The 14,111-nt window shown below is 38.2% G+C and overlaps 1 protein-coding gene across 1 annotated transcript in view; it reads right to left on the bottom strand.

Moving 5' to 3' along the window:
* Window positions 1-11,737, bottom strand: part of TLN2 (talin 2) — a 175,042-nt gene extending 163,305 nt beyond the window's left edge. Inside the window, exon 1 of the mRNA XM_009330049.1 lies at window positions 11,413-11,737. The gene's annotated coding sequence lies outside the window, so the exon portion shown is untranslated. The remainder of the gene's footprint in view (window positions 1-11,412) is intronic.
* Between the last annotated feature and the right edge of the window lie 2,374 nt (window positions 11,738-14,111).

Raw genomic sequence — 14,111 nt, 5'->3', positions numbered from 1 at the left:
CTTTCAAACCCCTTCCCTTTGACTGGCAGGATTGATGAAAAAACTACCTGCGCTCTTGAGTCCCCTACTGCCACTCCCAGGGCTCTGTAGTCTGAGAAAGCTCTGTAGAGAAAACTTTGTTTGCCTTTGCTCTCAAATACACTACTTAAATACTGCAAAAACTTGAACTACTCAACAATCTTAGTCACTCAGAGCTGGTTTCAGTTATTTAACATGATTGTAGACCTGCAACACTGCTGCTGCCCTTTACCTGCTACTGAGAAGTGCAATTAGCATGGTTGCCACTGTACAGCTATAGGGTGGCATGGCTTAAAAAAACAAACAAACAAACAAAAAAACCCAACACAAAAGCCCCACACATTTCAGCAACAAGCCAAGCTGTTTGTATGGAAGAGTGGACTGACTCCTAACAGTTTAAATAACAGAGACCCCAGAAAGATATATTTTCATGGACTGTCCATTCATTGTCCTGGAGTTGAAGCCAAAAAAACCCAAGTAAATCAAGCAATTTTCCTATCTGGTCTTTTTGAAACAGGTCACTGTGACACCAGTCTGCACAGAACTAAGGCTTTAGAAAGGAAGAGGTAAGACATTGCATTCTTAGCTCCAGTATGCATATAGCATTTCAGTATTTTCAGAATATTGTAGAGTTCATATCCAAAGTTAATTCCAAAGGTTTTTTCATGTACTGTCTGCCCAAGGGACTGATTCCACTGCATTCAGAAAGCACATCTGAAGTGTTTATTGCTTCCAGATTTTGAAAGAAGAAATTACTGTTATAACTCAGCTGGGTTGTCTTAACAGCTCTGCTAAAGCCTCTCTGGTTTTCATCCCCGAGTCTCACTTCAGAATAAACACATTTCCTGTGTATTAATTCTCCAAGTATACAAAGCTCATATTCAAGTTTTAGGCAGAACAATCCATTTAACAAGGAAGATGAACACAAACCAAAACTTATATTGCAGGCTGCTTGAAACATGTGCAAAGTATTTGGGAACTTGAGTTGCTGCATATAATATTCCCTTACCTTTTTGCCATTCTCTGCCAAAAATCTGAAGCGCTACATTCAGAATTTGCACTAAAAGCAAAATTTGATAATCACAACCTACGTCCAATTCTGCACTTAATGGTTTTATTAGATCAAGCTAGCACATCGGTGACAACTGACCTCACTGTCCCAGATATGTGAATTATGTGTAACGTATAACAAGAGCAACAGCTAACACAGGTCTACTCAAGTTAATGATAAATGAAGTTAATGTATAACATTCAGATCTGAAGGTCTAGCAATGTCACAGCCCAGCTACCAGCTTGACCCTAGTGATCAGAGAATGGACACTAGTCATAGGTGCAAAAAGCCCGAAACACTTGCCCAGCTTTTGCTCTCAGAAGTCACAGACCTTAAAATTAAAACACAAGAGTCTACTAAGAATACAACTGATTGTTGAATGCAATAACTAAAATACCTGCTTAGGAACATTAATTTTGTTCATAGACCACAGGAATGTAAGAACCAACATCAAGTAAATGATTACCACAAAGCTATGCATAAGCTATTTGGATGAACAGAGGAAGTGAGCATGTCCACGAAAACTGGTGATATAATTCAACTCTATTTTGGTAGGTAGCATTTAGCAGGTCAAAAGGCCGAGTGATACTGTCACATGTATTCTGACAGTAGCAAAACACCTTCCATCTTTATTGCTATGTTTCTACATCTGCATTTTCTGTTATTACATGGATTTTATCAAAAAAAGTGCTCCTCATTATGCTTTTAAGTGATAGAATCCACTTCTGTCATAGTATACTTTAGAAGCAAAGCTCCTGAATTGTCTGAAAATTCTGAGCAGCCGAACTCAGGGATACAGCGTGTACAACTTGAGAAGCTAGCAACAATTCTGAGCTATTACTGAGCCCGGTATTAGATAGTAATTATCTGCCAGGTAAATCACAATTAACAAGGCCACATTTAAATAGTGTGCAAGCTTTTTTGAGCTACTACCTTGAAAGCAGACACTTCAAAGAGACATAAGTGTTTCTAGAAATTAACTACCTTTTTATCAATTTAATCCAAGAGGAAGACAACTGCAAAATATCCTTTAACATCAAATTTTAGTTTGAGATAATTCAGAACTGTCTTCTGGATTGACTTTCACTCCAGCTGTTCTCGTGAATGATTAACAGTCGAGTCTCCTACAACTTTGTGTTATTGGCTCCTTGGACAGCACTTAGCTGTACGAACAGATGGACAACAAGCTTTTGGAAGCAATTCTAGCCAAGAACATCCAAGCCAAACCCTCCTTCTGGACTCACATCGGGAGGGACATGGTGGGGGAGGGGGAGCAGGGAAGAACCACACTTCTGGTTGACATATTTACCACTTGGCATGTTGCGCTGAACTTGCAACTGGCAAGCATTTAGGAGGGGCAACTTTTTTCTTGGTGAGAAAGCAACAGGGGACCCATCAGTCTGAGGGCATGGAAGATGACAGATCGAGTCTTATACCTGGAAGTACCACTCTAGGATTAAAGAGAAGACTAAATACAGTATAACCTTAGTGCAGCTTAGAGAAATACACACAATAGGCAGAGGAACAAAGTTTTATCAATGGAAAGTAATCACTTCCAGGATATCCAATTCTTCTGAAACACTTCTGAATTGCTGGAGGGGGTGTGTGTGTCTGTCTGTCTCAGCAAAAAGACCAAGGATACAGTACCTTAAGTCTGAAGAAAACTCCAAAATTGCCTAGAACTTCCCCAGTGCGACTGAGAAAAGGCTGACCTATTCTGGCACTGTGTTCTACTCTTTGTATCTTTGCAGCTGCACAAAAATTTGTGAAGACGGAGAGCAGTTTCCTCTGATTGCAGAAGTCCCTAGGGACATGGATCCAGAAATGAAGGCCTAAGAAATCTGAGCAGCAGAAAAGATTTTTCACAGCAATCAGATAGTTGGGAAGCAAGTAAAAAGCCCTGTGATGGACAGTCTGTGTCTCTGAGCTTTTACGTCTTCTATCCAAAGGACACACATGCCTGAAGTGACTGAATTACTTTAATTAAACTATGATACTGAAATTCTAGTCACAGGGAAAGCAGTGAAAAAAGACAGAAGAAAAACAACAATTAAAAATTAAGGGGACAGCCTCTCACTGAATGTAAACTGAATGAATGTAAAACCTACTAAGTTTTCAATCTGGTGAAGACTGGATTAGATAGATCCCTCAGTACTTCTAATAAGGAAGAAAGGCTGCAGACACTTACTGCTTCCTACTTTTCCACATTCAGCTCAACCACTGACAGCCATGCGTCACTGTTGGACCTTCAGTCCAACAGACCTTTACCGTCTTAGCTTCATACGCTATACATCACCACATCAGTTATCTTGACAGTAGCACAAGTGTAACATCAAAGCTCAAGTTTTAGAAACATTGGGAAAAGTGCTGCAGTCAGTGAAATTTGATTACAGAATTTTTTACAGAATCAATGCAAAACTCACTTGTCAGAAATGGTTTATATCGGTTTTCCACAGCACTGATATATCTTTGCTTTTTTTCCATTTACTTCCCTGACCGCCTCTAAATCAGTACGTGTCACCCCACTGCCTCCACTCATACAAACTTTTAATCATTTGACCAACTTGAATGTAAGCTGAAGACAACAGCAGCATGATTTGAAGAAGTTCACTTCACAGAAAAATCACCTAAATGCCCAAGAGATTACCTTAGCCCGTACTCCCATTTCCTATGGAATCCACAAACAATTTTCATTTGAGTTAACTCACTCACTCTGATCTCTTGCTGGAACTCTAAGGAGTCTTCATCCTATTCCATGGCTGGTGGAGCATGCTAACAGCCATGCAATAAAAACACATAAGACAGACTGTATGGCACATGGAACAAGGAAAGATGTGTGGCCACAAGGAAGTTACAGTGCTAGATAACCCTGCTTGAACTGCTATGGGCAGACCAAGGGATTAGGAGGACTGAGCAGGAGATGCAGCAGACCTTTCATCTGCTTCCCATAAATTCCCTATCTGTTTGGGCAATGACCACACAGTCACAAATTTCCAGTAGCTAAAAGCAACGACTCATTCACGTCTGCAGAAAAATCAACCTAAAAGCAGTAGTAGCAATGTGAGTTTAAGCAAAGCAAGCACTTTAAAACTTCCTAGTTGTAACAAGCTCAAGACACATAAGCAACAACAGATGAGGAAGTTAAGCTGCTGGGTTAAGTGTCCATCTGCTGCTTATCAACATTTTTCTTCAACTCAAAGACTTACACCTCCTGGATTTTTACTCTATACAGGCTACCTCATGCTACGTCTTTAACACATTACTGCTGTATGCTTTGTAATCAGTTTCCTGAACATGCTAAGGATTGACATTGCCACTACAACTCAAGGAATTTACAGAAGGTCAACAGAAGTGGCATACCTCTGGAATACCAGTAACATTCCCTTGTGGCCTATGACACAGTTTACATGAGCTTCAGTACCAGTCTAGAGCAGTATGCCAGGTCTTCCACATTTTGGCACTCACAACAGTTAGAAGATACTACCCGTCTAAATGCATAAGATGAAGAAATTAGTTACTGAAGGCAACAGGCTGTCTGTGAAACAGCATTTATAGTTAGCAAGTTCTTTACTGTGTTCTGTACTGAAGGATATTTTCCAGAGAAACTTAGTTTACGGTAGTGATCTTACGCTTCTCCCCAACCTGTAATTCAACAAGATTTGTTGCTTATTCCTCCCCAGATTTTTTGGTCCTACGCTCCAAGAAAATCATAATATCATCTCTGTGTCATCTTTTTACCTTTCCCTAGTAAACCAATATGGTTTTTATTCTTCTTTTCACTTAGAGTAGCTCTCCTCAGTTCCCAAACAAAAGTAAGGGGGAGGAATTTTGTTTCAGATATTCTGGCAACAGGGAATGGTAATAGTACTGCAGAAGAAAGATAAACAGGACACCAATGTACATCCCAGTCATGAAAGCAGCTTCTGGAACTAGCCCCTCTTAAGTACACACATGCAACTCAAACTCAGTCTGGTGTTTTATAATCCTGTTCAAAATGAGAGACATCTAATCATTTAGTCAAAGCAAAATAATGAGAAGAAAAAACTTATCACATAACACCTGCACACATAATTACTTAATAGGAAGCCTTCTTTGTTTTGCATAATTGCTTGTTAAATTGTATACTGGATTTTTGAGGCGGTGGCATCTTTAAATGCTTGACTGCAAAATAAAATTAAGATTCACAAGTACACAAAGGCAATCTATTCCTCAATTTACATTGAGCTTCCTTGCAAGAACCTTACAAAAGTATATACTAGTTTGTTTACCCAGGCAGGGAATGCATTTTTTGATGACCAATAATGTCCGTGGCTGCAATGCAGACTCTGTTCTAGGTTTAAAGTTTTCCAAAAGAGTTTCCCAAGATCTTGTAAGGATCTGATCACAGCAGCTGTTCATGAAGTTCCCACCCATCAAAGGAACAGTTGCAGAAATATGGAAAGAATCCTAAGCTGCAGAGCCAATTTCCAGAGCTTTTGCCCTTTTCAGCAGGCTGCCTCACATACAAAGCAACAAGTCTTGCAAAAGGATAAGCAGCAGCCTAGTTCTTGGACAGCAACTGAACCTGCAGTGGAGAAAGGGGGTAAAATGGCTTCTGCTACAGAGATCTTTTACACATGGTAAAGTTTGTTCTATAAGGCTAAAAGGGAATATGCATAAGGCACTCCCATTTCTTGAAAATCTTTGAAGTCCTGAGTATTAAACTCCACTAATAACTTCTTTATCTTACATAATTTCATACAAAAGCTTATTTATATAATGTTGAACACTCCAAGTCACCAAAGCACAACTTAAACTCTGTTCCCTTCTCTTATCTAAATAAGATCTTTCTTTAAAGGACCCTTGATGAAAGGGCCCTACAAATCGTAGATGCACGTGAGTAATTCCTTTCAACCATTTCAAATATCACAGCCAATGACCTTCTGAATACTCAAAGCTGTTGTGAGTTTCCTCCTGTTAGCTGCGTTTCTAGTTCCTGTACACCTCAGATTCCAGGAAAAGAACTATGTTGTTACGGGAATAGATGCAGTGACAATATAAAAACAAATTTTCAATTATGCACTATGTATAATAATTTGGTACTATAGTTCCAGCATACTTGGTGGCTCAGCGGCTCATGCCCTTAATTAAATAGCAGACTAACTTCCCATACAATTTTAATATTCCTGAAGAGCTAGATTAATTTAATACGCAATTAAAATTGCACTTCAAAATAAATAAGTAATTTTTCTCCATCACAAAAATAAAGTCTAATATAGAAGTTATCCATCTTGGAAGCATCAGGATACCATACCTTTGGATTGTATTATTTCATTGCCTCCAAAATGTTTAAGCTTTCCTTCTGTCTCTCCTTAGCCATAAAATGCATCTTGTTCATTTATTTAACTTTGTCAAAGCAGCTGTTTTGAGCTTGATATTTCTTTATACATTTTCAAAAGATAACTAACTTCTCATCTATTTATTTATGAAGATAACAGCTTCTGGCACATCCTGAAATTAACCTGCCAGAACTGCTTATCTGTTTATTTGAAGTATGGAAAGCATATACAAGGAAAAAATATTTAGTAGAACAGAATATTTAAACTGAAGTTCTCTCACAACTTAAGAAAGTGAAATAAACACACTCCTTCCTACCTCTCAGAAAACAGGTTTTCTCCAGATCTCAGTCATAAACATTTATAGGAGAAAATATAAATCTAAACCACTTGAACTGCTCTCCACTTAAAGCAGAAATTAGTGAGCTATTTAATGAACCATTAGCAAGCCCATCAACAGTTTAAACACGTTATATGCCCAGAAAGCTATCAGAATAAGCAGCCTGGACCTGCCACAGGAAGTGTTGGAAGCACACCCTATAGAGGAGAAAAAGAAGCAAGGGGAAAGGAATGGAGAAAGCCATCGGCTCAAAAAACCACACAGCACCACCACCCCACCCCCCAAAAAACATAACCACCACACCAAACCAAGCAATAAATATTCCTTGCTGTGGCTGCCTTGGGAAATAAGGGCCCTCTGGGTCTGAACTCAAAAGCTGCTCTGGAGCAGGTGTTAGAGGAATTTCGGTGAGGAGAAAGCAGGAAGAGACTGGAATACAAGTAGAATGCTAAGGCTGTATTGGGATATATAAGGATATACGAAAGTCTTCCAACAGTTGTAGAACAGGAACACACAAAAAAATTATATCACCAATTTGCAAACTGCCCTCACCTTTGTGATGCTGAAGTAAAAGCTCTTAACATTCTAAAGAAGAAACTTGATTTTGAGCATTAAGACTAGCAAATGTGGTTTCCTGCAGACATAATGCCTTTCTCCTAACATTTCTCTCCCCCAATAATTCTAACTCCTTCACACACTACTCTCCCCCCAATAATTCCAATCCCTTCAGACTGTACATCCCTGCGACATCTTCCTCCTCCTCCTCCTCCAACAAAAGACTTCACAAGTGCTTTGCATAAGCTGAAGCTCCGCATAGCATGAGTAGCCAGCTACAAATCATTTCAGATAATACACAAGAGTGAAAAGAAAATTTGTGATATGTACAATACTCAATAGATGGCACGTGTCAAGACAAAAGGAAAAGTGAAATTCAAACAAAATTAAAGATAAAGCAGCTGAAAATACCTAACAGAACTAAGAAAACATCAGAAAATTCTCCAGGTATTACCATAATAATAACGATGATGACTGATAAGCCAGATGCCCTGATTGCCAAGTCTCTCAAAAGTCCAATATAAATTTCAAAGCCATATAAACTGGATCCTTTTTCTTTGAGACACTGCACAGAGAAATCTAAGGGAAAAAGCACAGAGATAGACAACTCTGGAATAACAGAACAGGAATAGGAATAAGAACTCTTAAAATTTGGACAGATGCAAAAGAAGTGTCAGGCCCTCCTACTTAGAAGCATATGGAAAACTAAGAGGTTCAGAGAATGTAAACCAGTGTGCACACAGTTTAGTTAAAATGCATACCATTTAATAACTGATTTAACTCTGATTTCTTTTTTTAAATAAAATAAAAACATTGCCTTAGCTTTAACTTCAGGACAAATATTTCAAAGCCTATTCCAAGGGGTCTTTCCCCACTGCCAGAAAAGGCAAAGGAACCCCCATTTAGCTTTACAACAGTCTGCTCATTTCTTACAAGCTTTACATTTCCTCAAACATGAATTGACATGACTTTCTAAAACTCAGTCATAGTACTGAAGTTTTCTTTATGATGCTGTATAAACTGTCTCTGCATCTCAGAGGGCAATTTATTACAGCAACACTGAGCAGTTCTCACAAAGTTTCAAAATGCCTCACAAAAAGAACCTTTAGAATCTTTGAACTATGGGCCCCTTTTAACACACTTCATTAGGATAGTCAGCACAAAAATATTAAATCAGAAGTTGCACATTTTGTAGTCATAACATCCAGTGAACTACTGTACTTGCAACAAACTACGCTTGTCAGCAGTATACAAATACATAACCTAAGGCTGTAGCAAGTTTTTGAAGAAGCTGAACAACAAAATATTGGCAAGCTTCCTAGAGTTCAATTTGAACAGAAGTCAAGGACACTTTGGCACCACTGTGGGATTAGTGATACAGTACAAGACCTACCTATAACAAAGAATGTTTCAGTTGCAACTTAAACTTTGCTTATGATCAGCCTTTACAAGCCAAAAAGCCAAGTAACTTGGGAAGCTCTGCCTGAACAGCGACTTTATTGTTGGACTGGTACAGGTTGGCTAACTTTGGGTATGTCAGGCTGAACATTCCCTCATCTGTAGGAGAGGCCATTTTATAACTCTGTCCCCCTCCCTAAAAGCAGTTTTGTTTTGCTCAAAAAAAACCCACACCACAATGCAGTAGAAAGCTAGCATATAATTAAGAATTGTTACAACCTATTTAAATAAAGTAAAACTAGGGGCTTGTAAAAGTTAATCTACAAATATGCACAGTGAGAGAACAAAAGAAAGTAAACAGAGCAAGTAAAAGACACCATTTTCATTCTTTTGCAGTATTTTAATTGTCTTCAAATCTGGAAAATTTCAGTGTTTCTCTCAGTGTTCAGAGCATTTAAAAGTTAAGAGCTTTAACCCATGGTTTCAACTTAAATTAAGACTCAAACTGCCCGAGTTATTACCTATTTGCACAATAAATGTCAACACCTGAAGATAATTTAGCATCCATCTGCAAACTGAACAGTGGAGCAGTTCAATCAAATAAACCATTCTTGACTTCACAGACCAGTAGGAAGAAGAGCCAGAGTTTTGAGTTGAGAGACACACAGCATGGGATATAGTAATTCATAAAAATTCATTAAAAAAGGATAACATGGCAACTATAAAGTCCATTAGCAAGCAAGATCCACAGTCAAAACTCACTATTTAACTGTTTCACTATCTAACATGAAGCATTTTTAAACATGTGTTTACATTCTCTGGGACAGCAGAGCCAAACCTTCCTTGCAATAGCTGCGATCGTTAACGTATACATAGTAACAGCCCCGAACATGAGCGATAAATATCAGCAGGGCAGTAAGCGGCTGAAGCAATCTTTAGGGGTGAAAATTCCAGACAAATCTGAGTGTTTGTACTTCAAAATCAAGTCAGTATCAAAGTCAAGTTAGTATTCAAAAAATTAAATGTAACTGATAGTAAGAATCAACTGTATTAACACAAGAAAGCCATGTCAATGGAGACAGGAATGTCAGTGGGAGGAAAAAAAGTGAATTCTATTTACACCTGAACGTTCTTGTGCCTGGGAATAGCCTCAAACAAAACACTGGGAAAGCTAAGTTACCATGCCACTCTTCATTAAAAAAAAAAAAAAAAATCAAAATGCTTGTCACATGATGAAGAAATCTCATTTTCAGAGCGGGATAACTGATGAAGACATCAATAGATTCTCTCAAAGGGAGAAGTGCAGTTTCCAGTCACAACATTTGAACCACATTTTGACTGAAACGTTTTCATGTTTCTGCCTCCAGTCATAGTAAGTTGAGTTGATGATAAAATATAATCTAGCATTTCCCATTTTTGAACTGTCACAGTATGAAATCCTTGCGACAAAACCAGTTTTTCCTGTCCAGATGTTTCTCTAGAACCCAATTATTGCTAGATGACAGGTGTTGGAAATACCACGTAGTGTTTAGTATGGTATTCCCAGTAAGGAGCACCTGATGAATTGCTCGAGACAAACACTTTTTTCTTTTTCAGTGTTCTTGCTAGAACATTTATTTCAGCAACCATTATCTTCATTTTCCATTCCTCTACAGATAATACCATTTCCTCCAGAGTATTTGTTCAAATATGATATTCCTAGTCTTACCCATTACTTTGCAACAACGAGACAATGCAAAGGCACCCAAGTAGTCCCCAGAGGCTGCTCTTATGAGGGACCAACACTCAGTTTTCTGAAATAAGAGACTTGAAACGGTATATTCAGTTGTTCATTGAAGAAAATGCATGTTGGAGATTACACACTTTGCATATGCCAAACTAGAAAGGCCTTTTAGCATGCCTGCTAAAGCTTCAGCTACAGAGGCAGCCAGGAGGGGAACCAGGCAAGATCAAAGGCAGCAGAATTTGCTGTGCATGAGATCAGTGAGAAAACCAAGTCAGCTGCTACAGCTACAGTGCTTCAGTTCCTGAAGCCAGCCCAGACATCTCGGCAGAAATACGTCACCTAATGGGGCACTCCCTGGGTATTTAGAAAGAATGCTGCTTGGACACCAGGACTTGTTTCCAAACTAAGCAACTGCAACAAAATAAACTACAAAGCAAATCCTTCTATGCATTTACCATGTACCAGTATACTAATAACATCCTAATAATTCACATGCTGAGAACACTGATACGAGGTTAAACACCACATATACTACATGATGTCCTGTCAAAGATGAAAGTTCCTAGTAGCAAACTCCAGACTGTCAAATTAAATCTTATCATATTCAGTTATTTTGAATTCTTCCTCCTCCTATTGATACAATTTTACAGGTTATGCAGTCAAATACTTTCCCCAGGATTGTAAGACTGTAAAATAACAACAGCCATTGAAGAGACATACATTTTATTAACAGAATTTTCTGCTATCTTTTTTACATTTAATATTTTCTTTAAAGGATAAAGATGTAAAATGCATTTTTAAGACAGCAGTGCCTAAACTTTGATTATTGATCTGCTGTAAGTACTAATTGCTAAGGACTAAGTGGTATAAAATAAATGATGCCACTAGCCACTTGTTTTGCAAGGCTTCTTAAAGCACACACATCATCACACTAACTAGTACTATCTATCTTTGAGGTACACAGAACTTGAAATGACAGTAAAATATTCCCCCATACCATTGTACTTACTGCTTCCTTCCTGCCAATCTGGGATCTTAGAATACTGGAACAGGTCAACAGGACAGTCCAGCAGCAAGCAAGACCTAGATGTTAACTCACAGCAGATTACTGTCAAAAAAAAAAAAAAGGTACGGGAAGAAAAAAAACCATGTTAAATATTCTACCTAAGCAAAGAGGTTAGTGAAAGCAACAGCATGTTATGACACTGCTCTTCAGAATGAGACACACCAAGCCAAATAACAAAAAAAACCCAACAACTTGAAATGTGGCAGCAAAGTGACCCATACTGAAGTCCTTCAGACTGAAGTTAATAACAAACCAGGGCAGCTCATATTGCAGAATTTACCTGGAGTGACCTGACAGCAGCAACTGCTATCCAAACATACATGAGCTATGGCAAATCTAGTGTTTGATCAATGTTCCCAAGAACGTGCATATTGGAGATGTGTAGAGAAAAAGGAAACTCTTGATAAATAATTTTAAGATTTGCAGTGTCACTATTTCTATCACCCAACACTTGTTTGTAGACAAACTATCATTATTTTCAAGATAACTGTGGTAAAATACTATGGCAAATCAGTGACTCTTCAGGCACCTAGAAGTTGTTAGTGAATCCAGTTTCTCTTTAAAATGCCAAAGTCATTTGTCCTCAGTGACATCTATGAATCTGAATGTCACAGTCTGAGACTGTCAAAACCTATACTATTTTGGCCAAATCATAACAGAGTACCTTTAAGAAATGCCATATTTTACATACCTTTTAAAAATCCCATATTTTATTCTCATGCAACTCACCCATTCAACATAAACATCTTTGGGCTAAAACTTCAGATAGCAAACTAAGCAAAAAAAGTCACACTACAGCCAGTAAAGCAGTAAATACTGCAATCAAAAGAAAGATTTTTCAGTTAATTTGAGGACAAATGCATCATCTGCAACTAAAATGCTTCTTCCTGGACCTCATCTCCCTTTCAAATAGCTGAAATTCAGATTACGTGGGCCTAACAAATAACGTTTCTTCTTTTAATACTTGCCCTTGGAACTTGCAACATGCTCACAAAGTTTTTAAGAATTACTCAGTGTTTAAATAGAACTTAGAAGCTGCTGATGGTGTTACCCAGTGATGCAAATACACATGCAACCATACATATGCATGCAGATATACAAGATACGCAGTGTACCTTTTACTCCTGATTGGTTTCATTACTCCCAACCTCAGTAATGAACATGCCACTACAACATGCTGTTTGAGGTTCCAAGGATTATTTTACAAGTGGTTAGATTTTAACAAACAAACAAACAAACAAAAAAATCTAGGAAATGAAGTAATTTGTTGGTTTTAAAACTATACCAGCCATCATTACCATTCATTTTAGCACTGTTGCTCATCTATGTAGTAAAGCTGGCATTTCAGAAGACATCAGTTATTCACAGCATGAGCGCCTGCCTGCTTGCCCTCCAATACAGAGGGGTATCAAAGTCCACTATTCTACAACTACTCAGGGTAATCTACAAAACTTATGAAAGTAATGTAAAATATTAGCTTTTCCCCTTTGATTAAAAAATCTGAAGTGAATTAATCTCTTCTTCAGTTTTAAGGCTCAGCAGAAGGAGGTACTTCATAGACACAGACAGATGAATTTAAAGCCATTTAATCTCAAGAGTTTATAGATAAGGGCAATGACAATTTTATCTAAGAGAACTGAAGGCATGCCAGAAATAATTGCGGATTCAAAACAAACCTACACTGTAATCTGTTCTTAGGTAACTACCTTACCTTTAGTCCTTACTGGAACCATCATATGCCTGCTGACAATACACAGCAACCTTACTTTATTTCTTCTTCTACAAATTTCTCTGTCGCATGGTTTAGAAACACAAATACGAGGTGACACAGAGAAAGCCTAAACTAATCTTAAAAAATTGACTCTCATATACCAAATAAATATCTGCAACTGTAACTGAAAACTGCATGCAACTTGTCTACTAGAGTAATACTAACCAGAGATCAACCTACAGCTCATTGATTTGACATTTAGTATTATTTCCTCATGCATCAATAAAGACATCCCTCACCTCTATACTCAACTCATGCAAATACTGAGCCAGTGCTCTAAATCCTTCCCTGTAACTGGGTTGATTGTGTAGATCACAGAAGCAGCTCTCTCCTAGAAGCATTGTCACTTACGTAGTTTCTGTTCTGGAGGAATAACTAATGATATGTTCTGAAGATATTTTTGGCACTACAGATCTGTACCAACCTAGTGCCCCAAAGGGAAATTGTCAGTGCATCCGTCCTGTTAATATGACTGGGAATGAGAGCAGCTGTGGCATGGGGCACAGTCTGACACAGACTGGAATGCCCAGATCCCCACATAAAGAAGTGGCTCAACAGGAAGCTTGTTGTTTAAAGGATGTTAAAAGTTAAGCCAATCATAGTTTGCCCTATACCTGCAATTACCTCCCCATTTTACTAAAACAAAGTTGTTTTCTTTAAGTAGCTCAACTACTAGTAAAATCCCCCTGAACAGCCAGAAGTATCGTAAGGAATATTTTCCACCCTCACCATGCTTTCATTCACAGCATTTTACTGGTGCAGACAAAGATCGCCAAGAAATGTCATGGCAGCAGTTAGTGTTGCTTCTCCTTTGCTCAGCCACACAGAATAAAAGCTAACCACTCAAACTGAGTTGCACCATAGCTTCCCC

The sequence above is a fragment of the Pygoscelis adeliae genome, unplaced genomic scaffold, assembly GCF_000699105.1.
Source record: "Pygoscelis adeliae isolate BGI_AS28 unplaced genomic scaffold, ASM69910v1 Scaffold298, whole genome shotgun sequence".
NCBI lineage: Eukaryota > Metazoa > Chordata > Aves > Sphenisciformes > Spheniscidae > Pygoscelis > Pygoscelis adeliae.
This window is presented reverse-complemented; position numbering and strand designations above follow the sequence as displayed.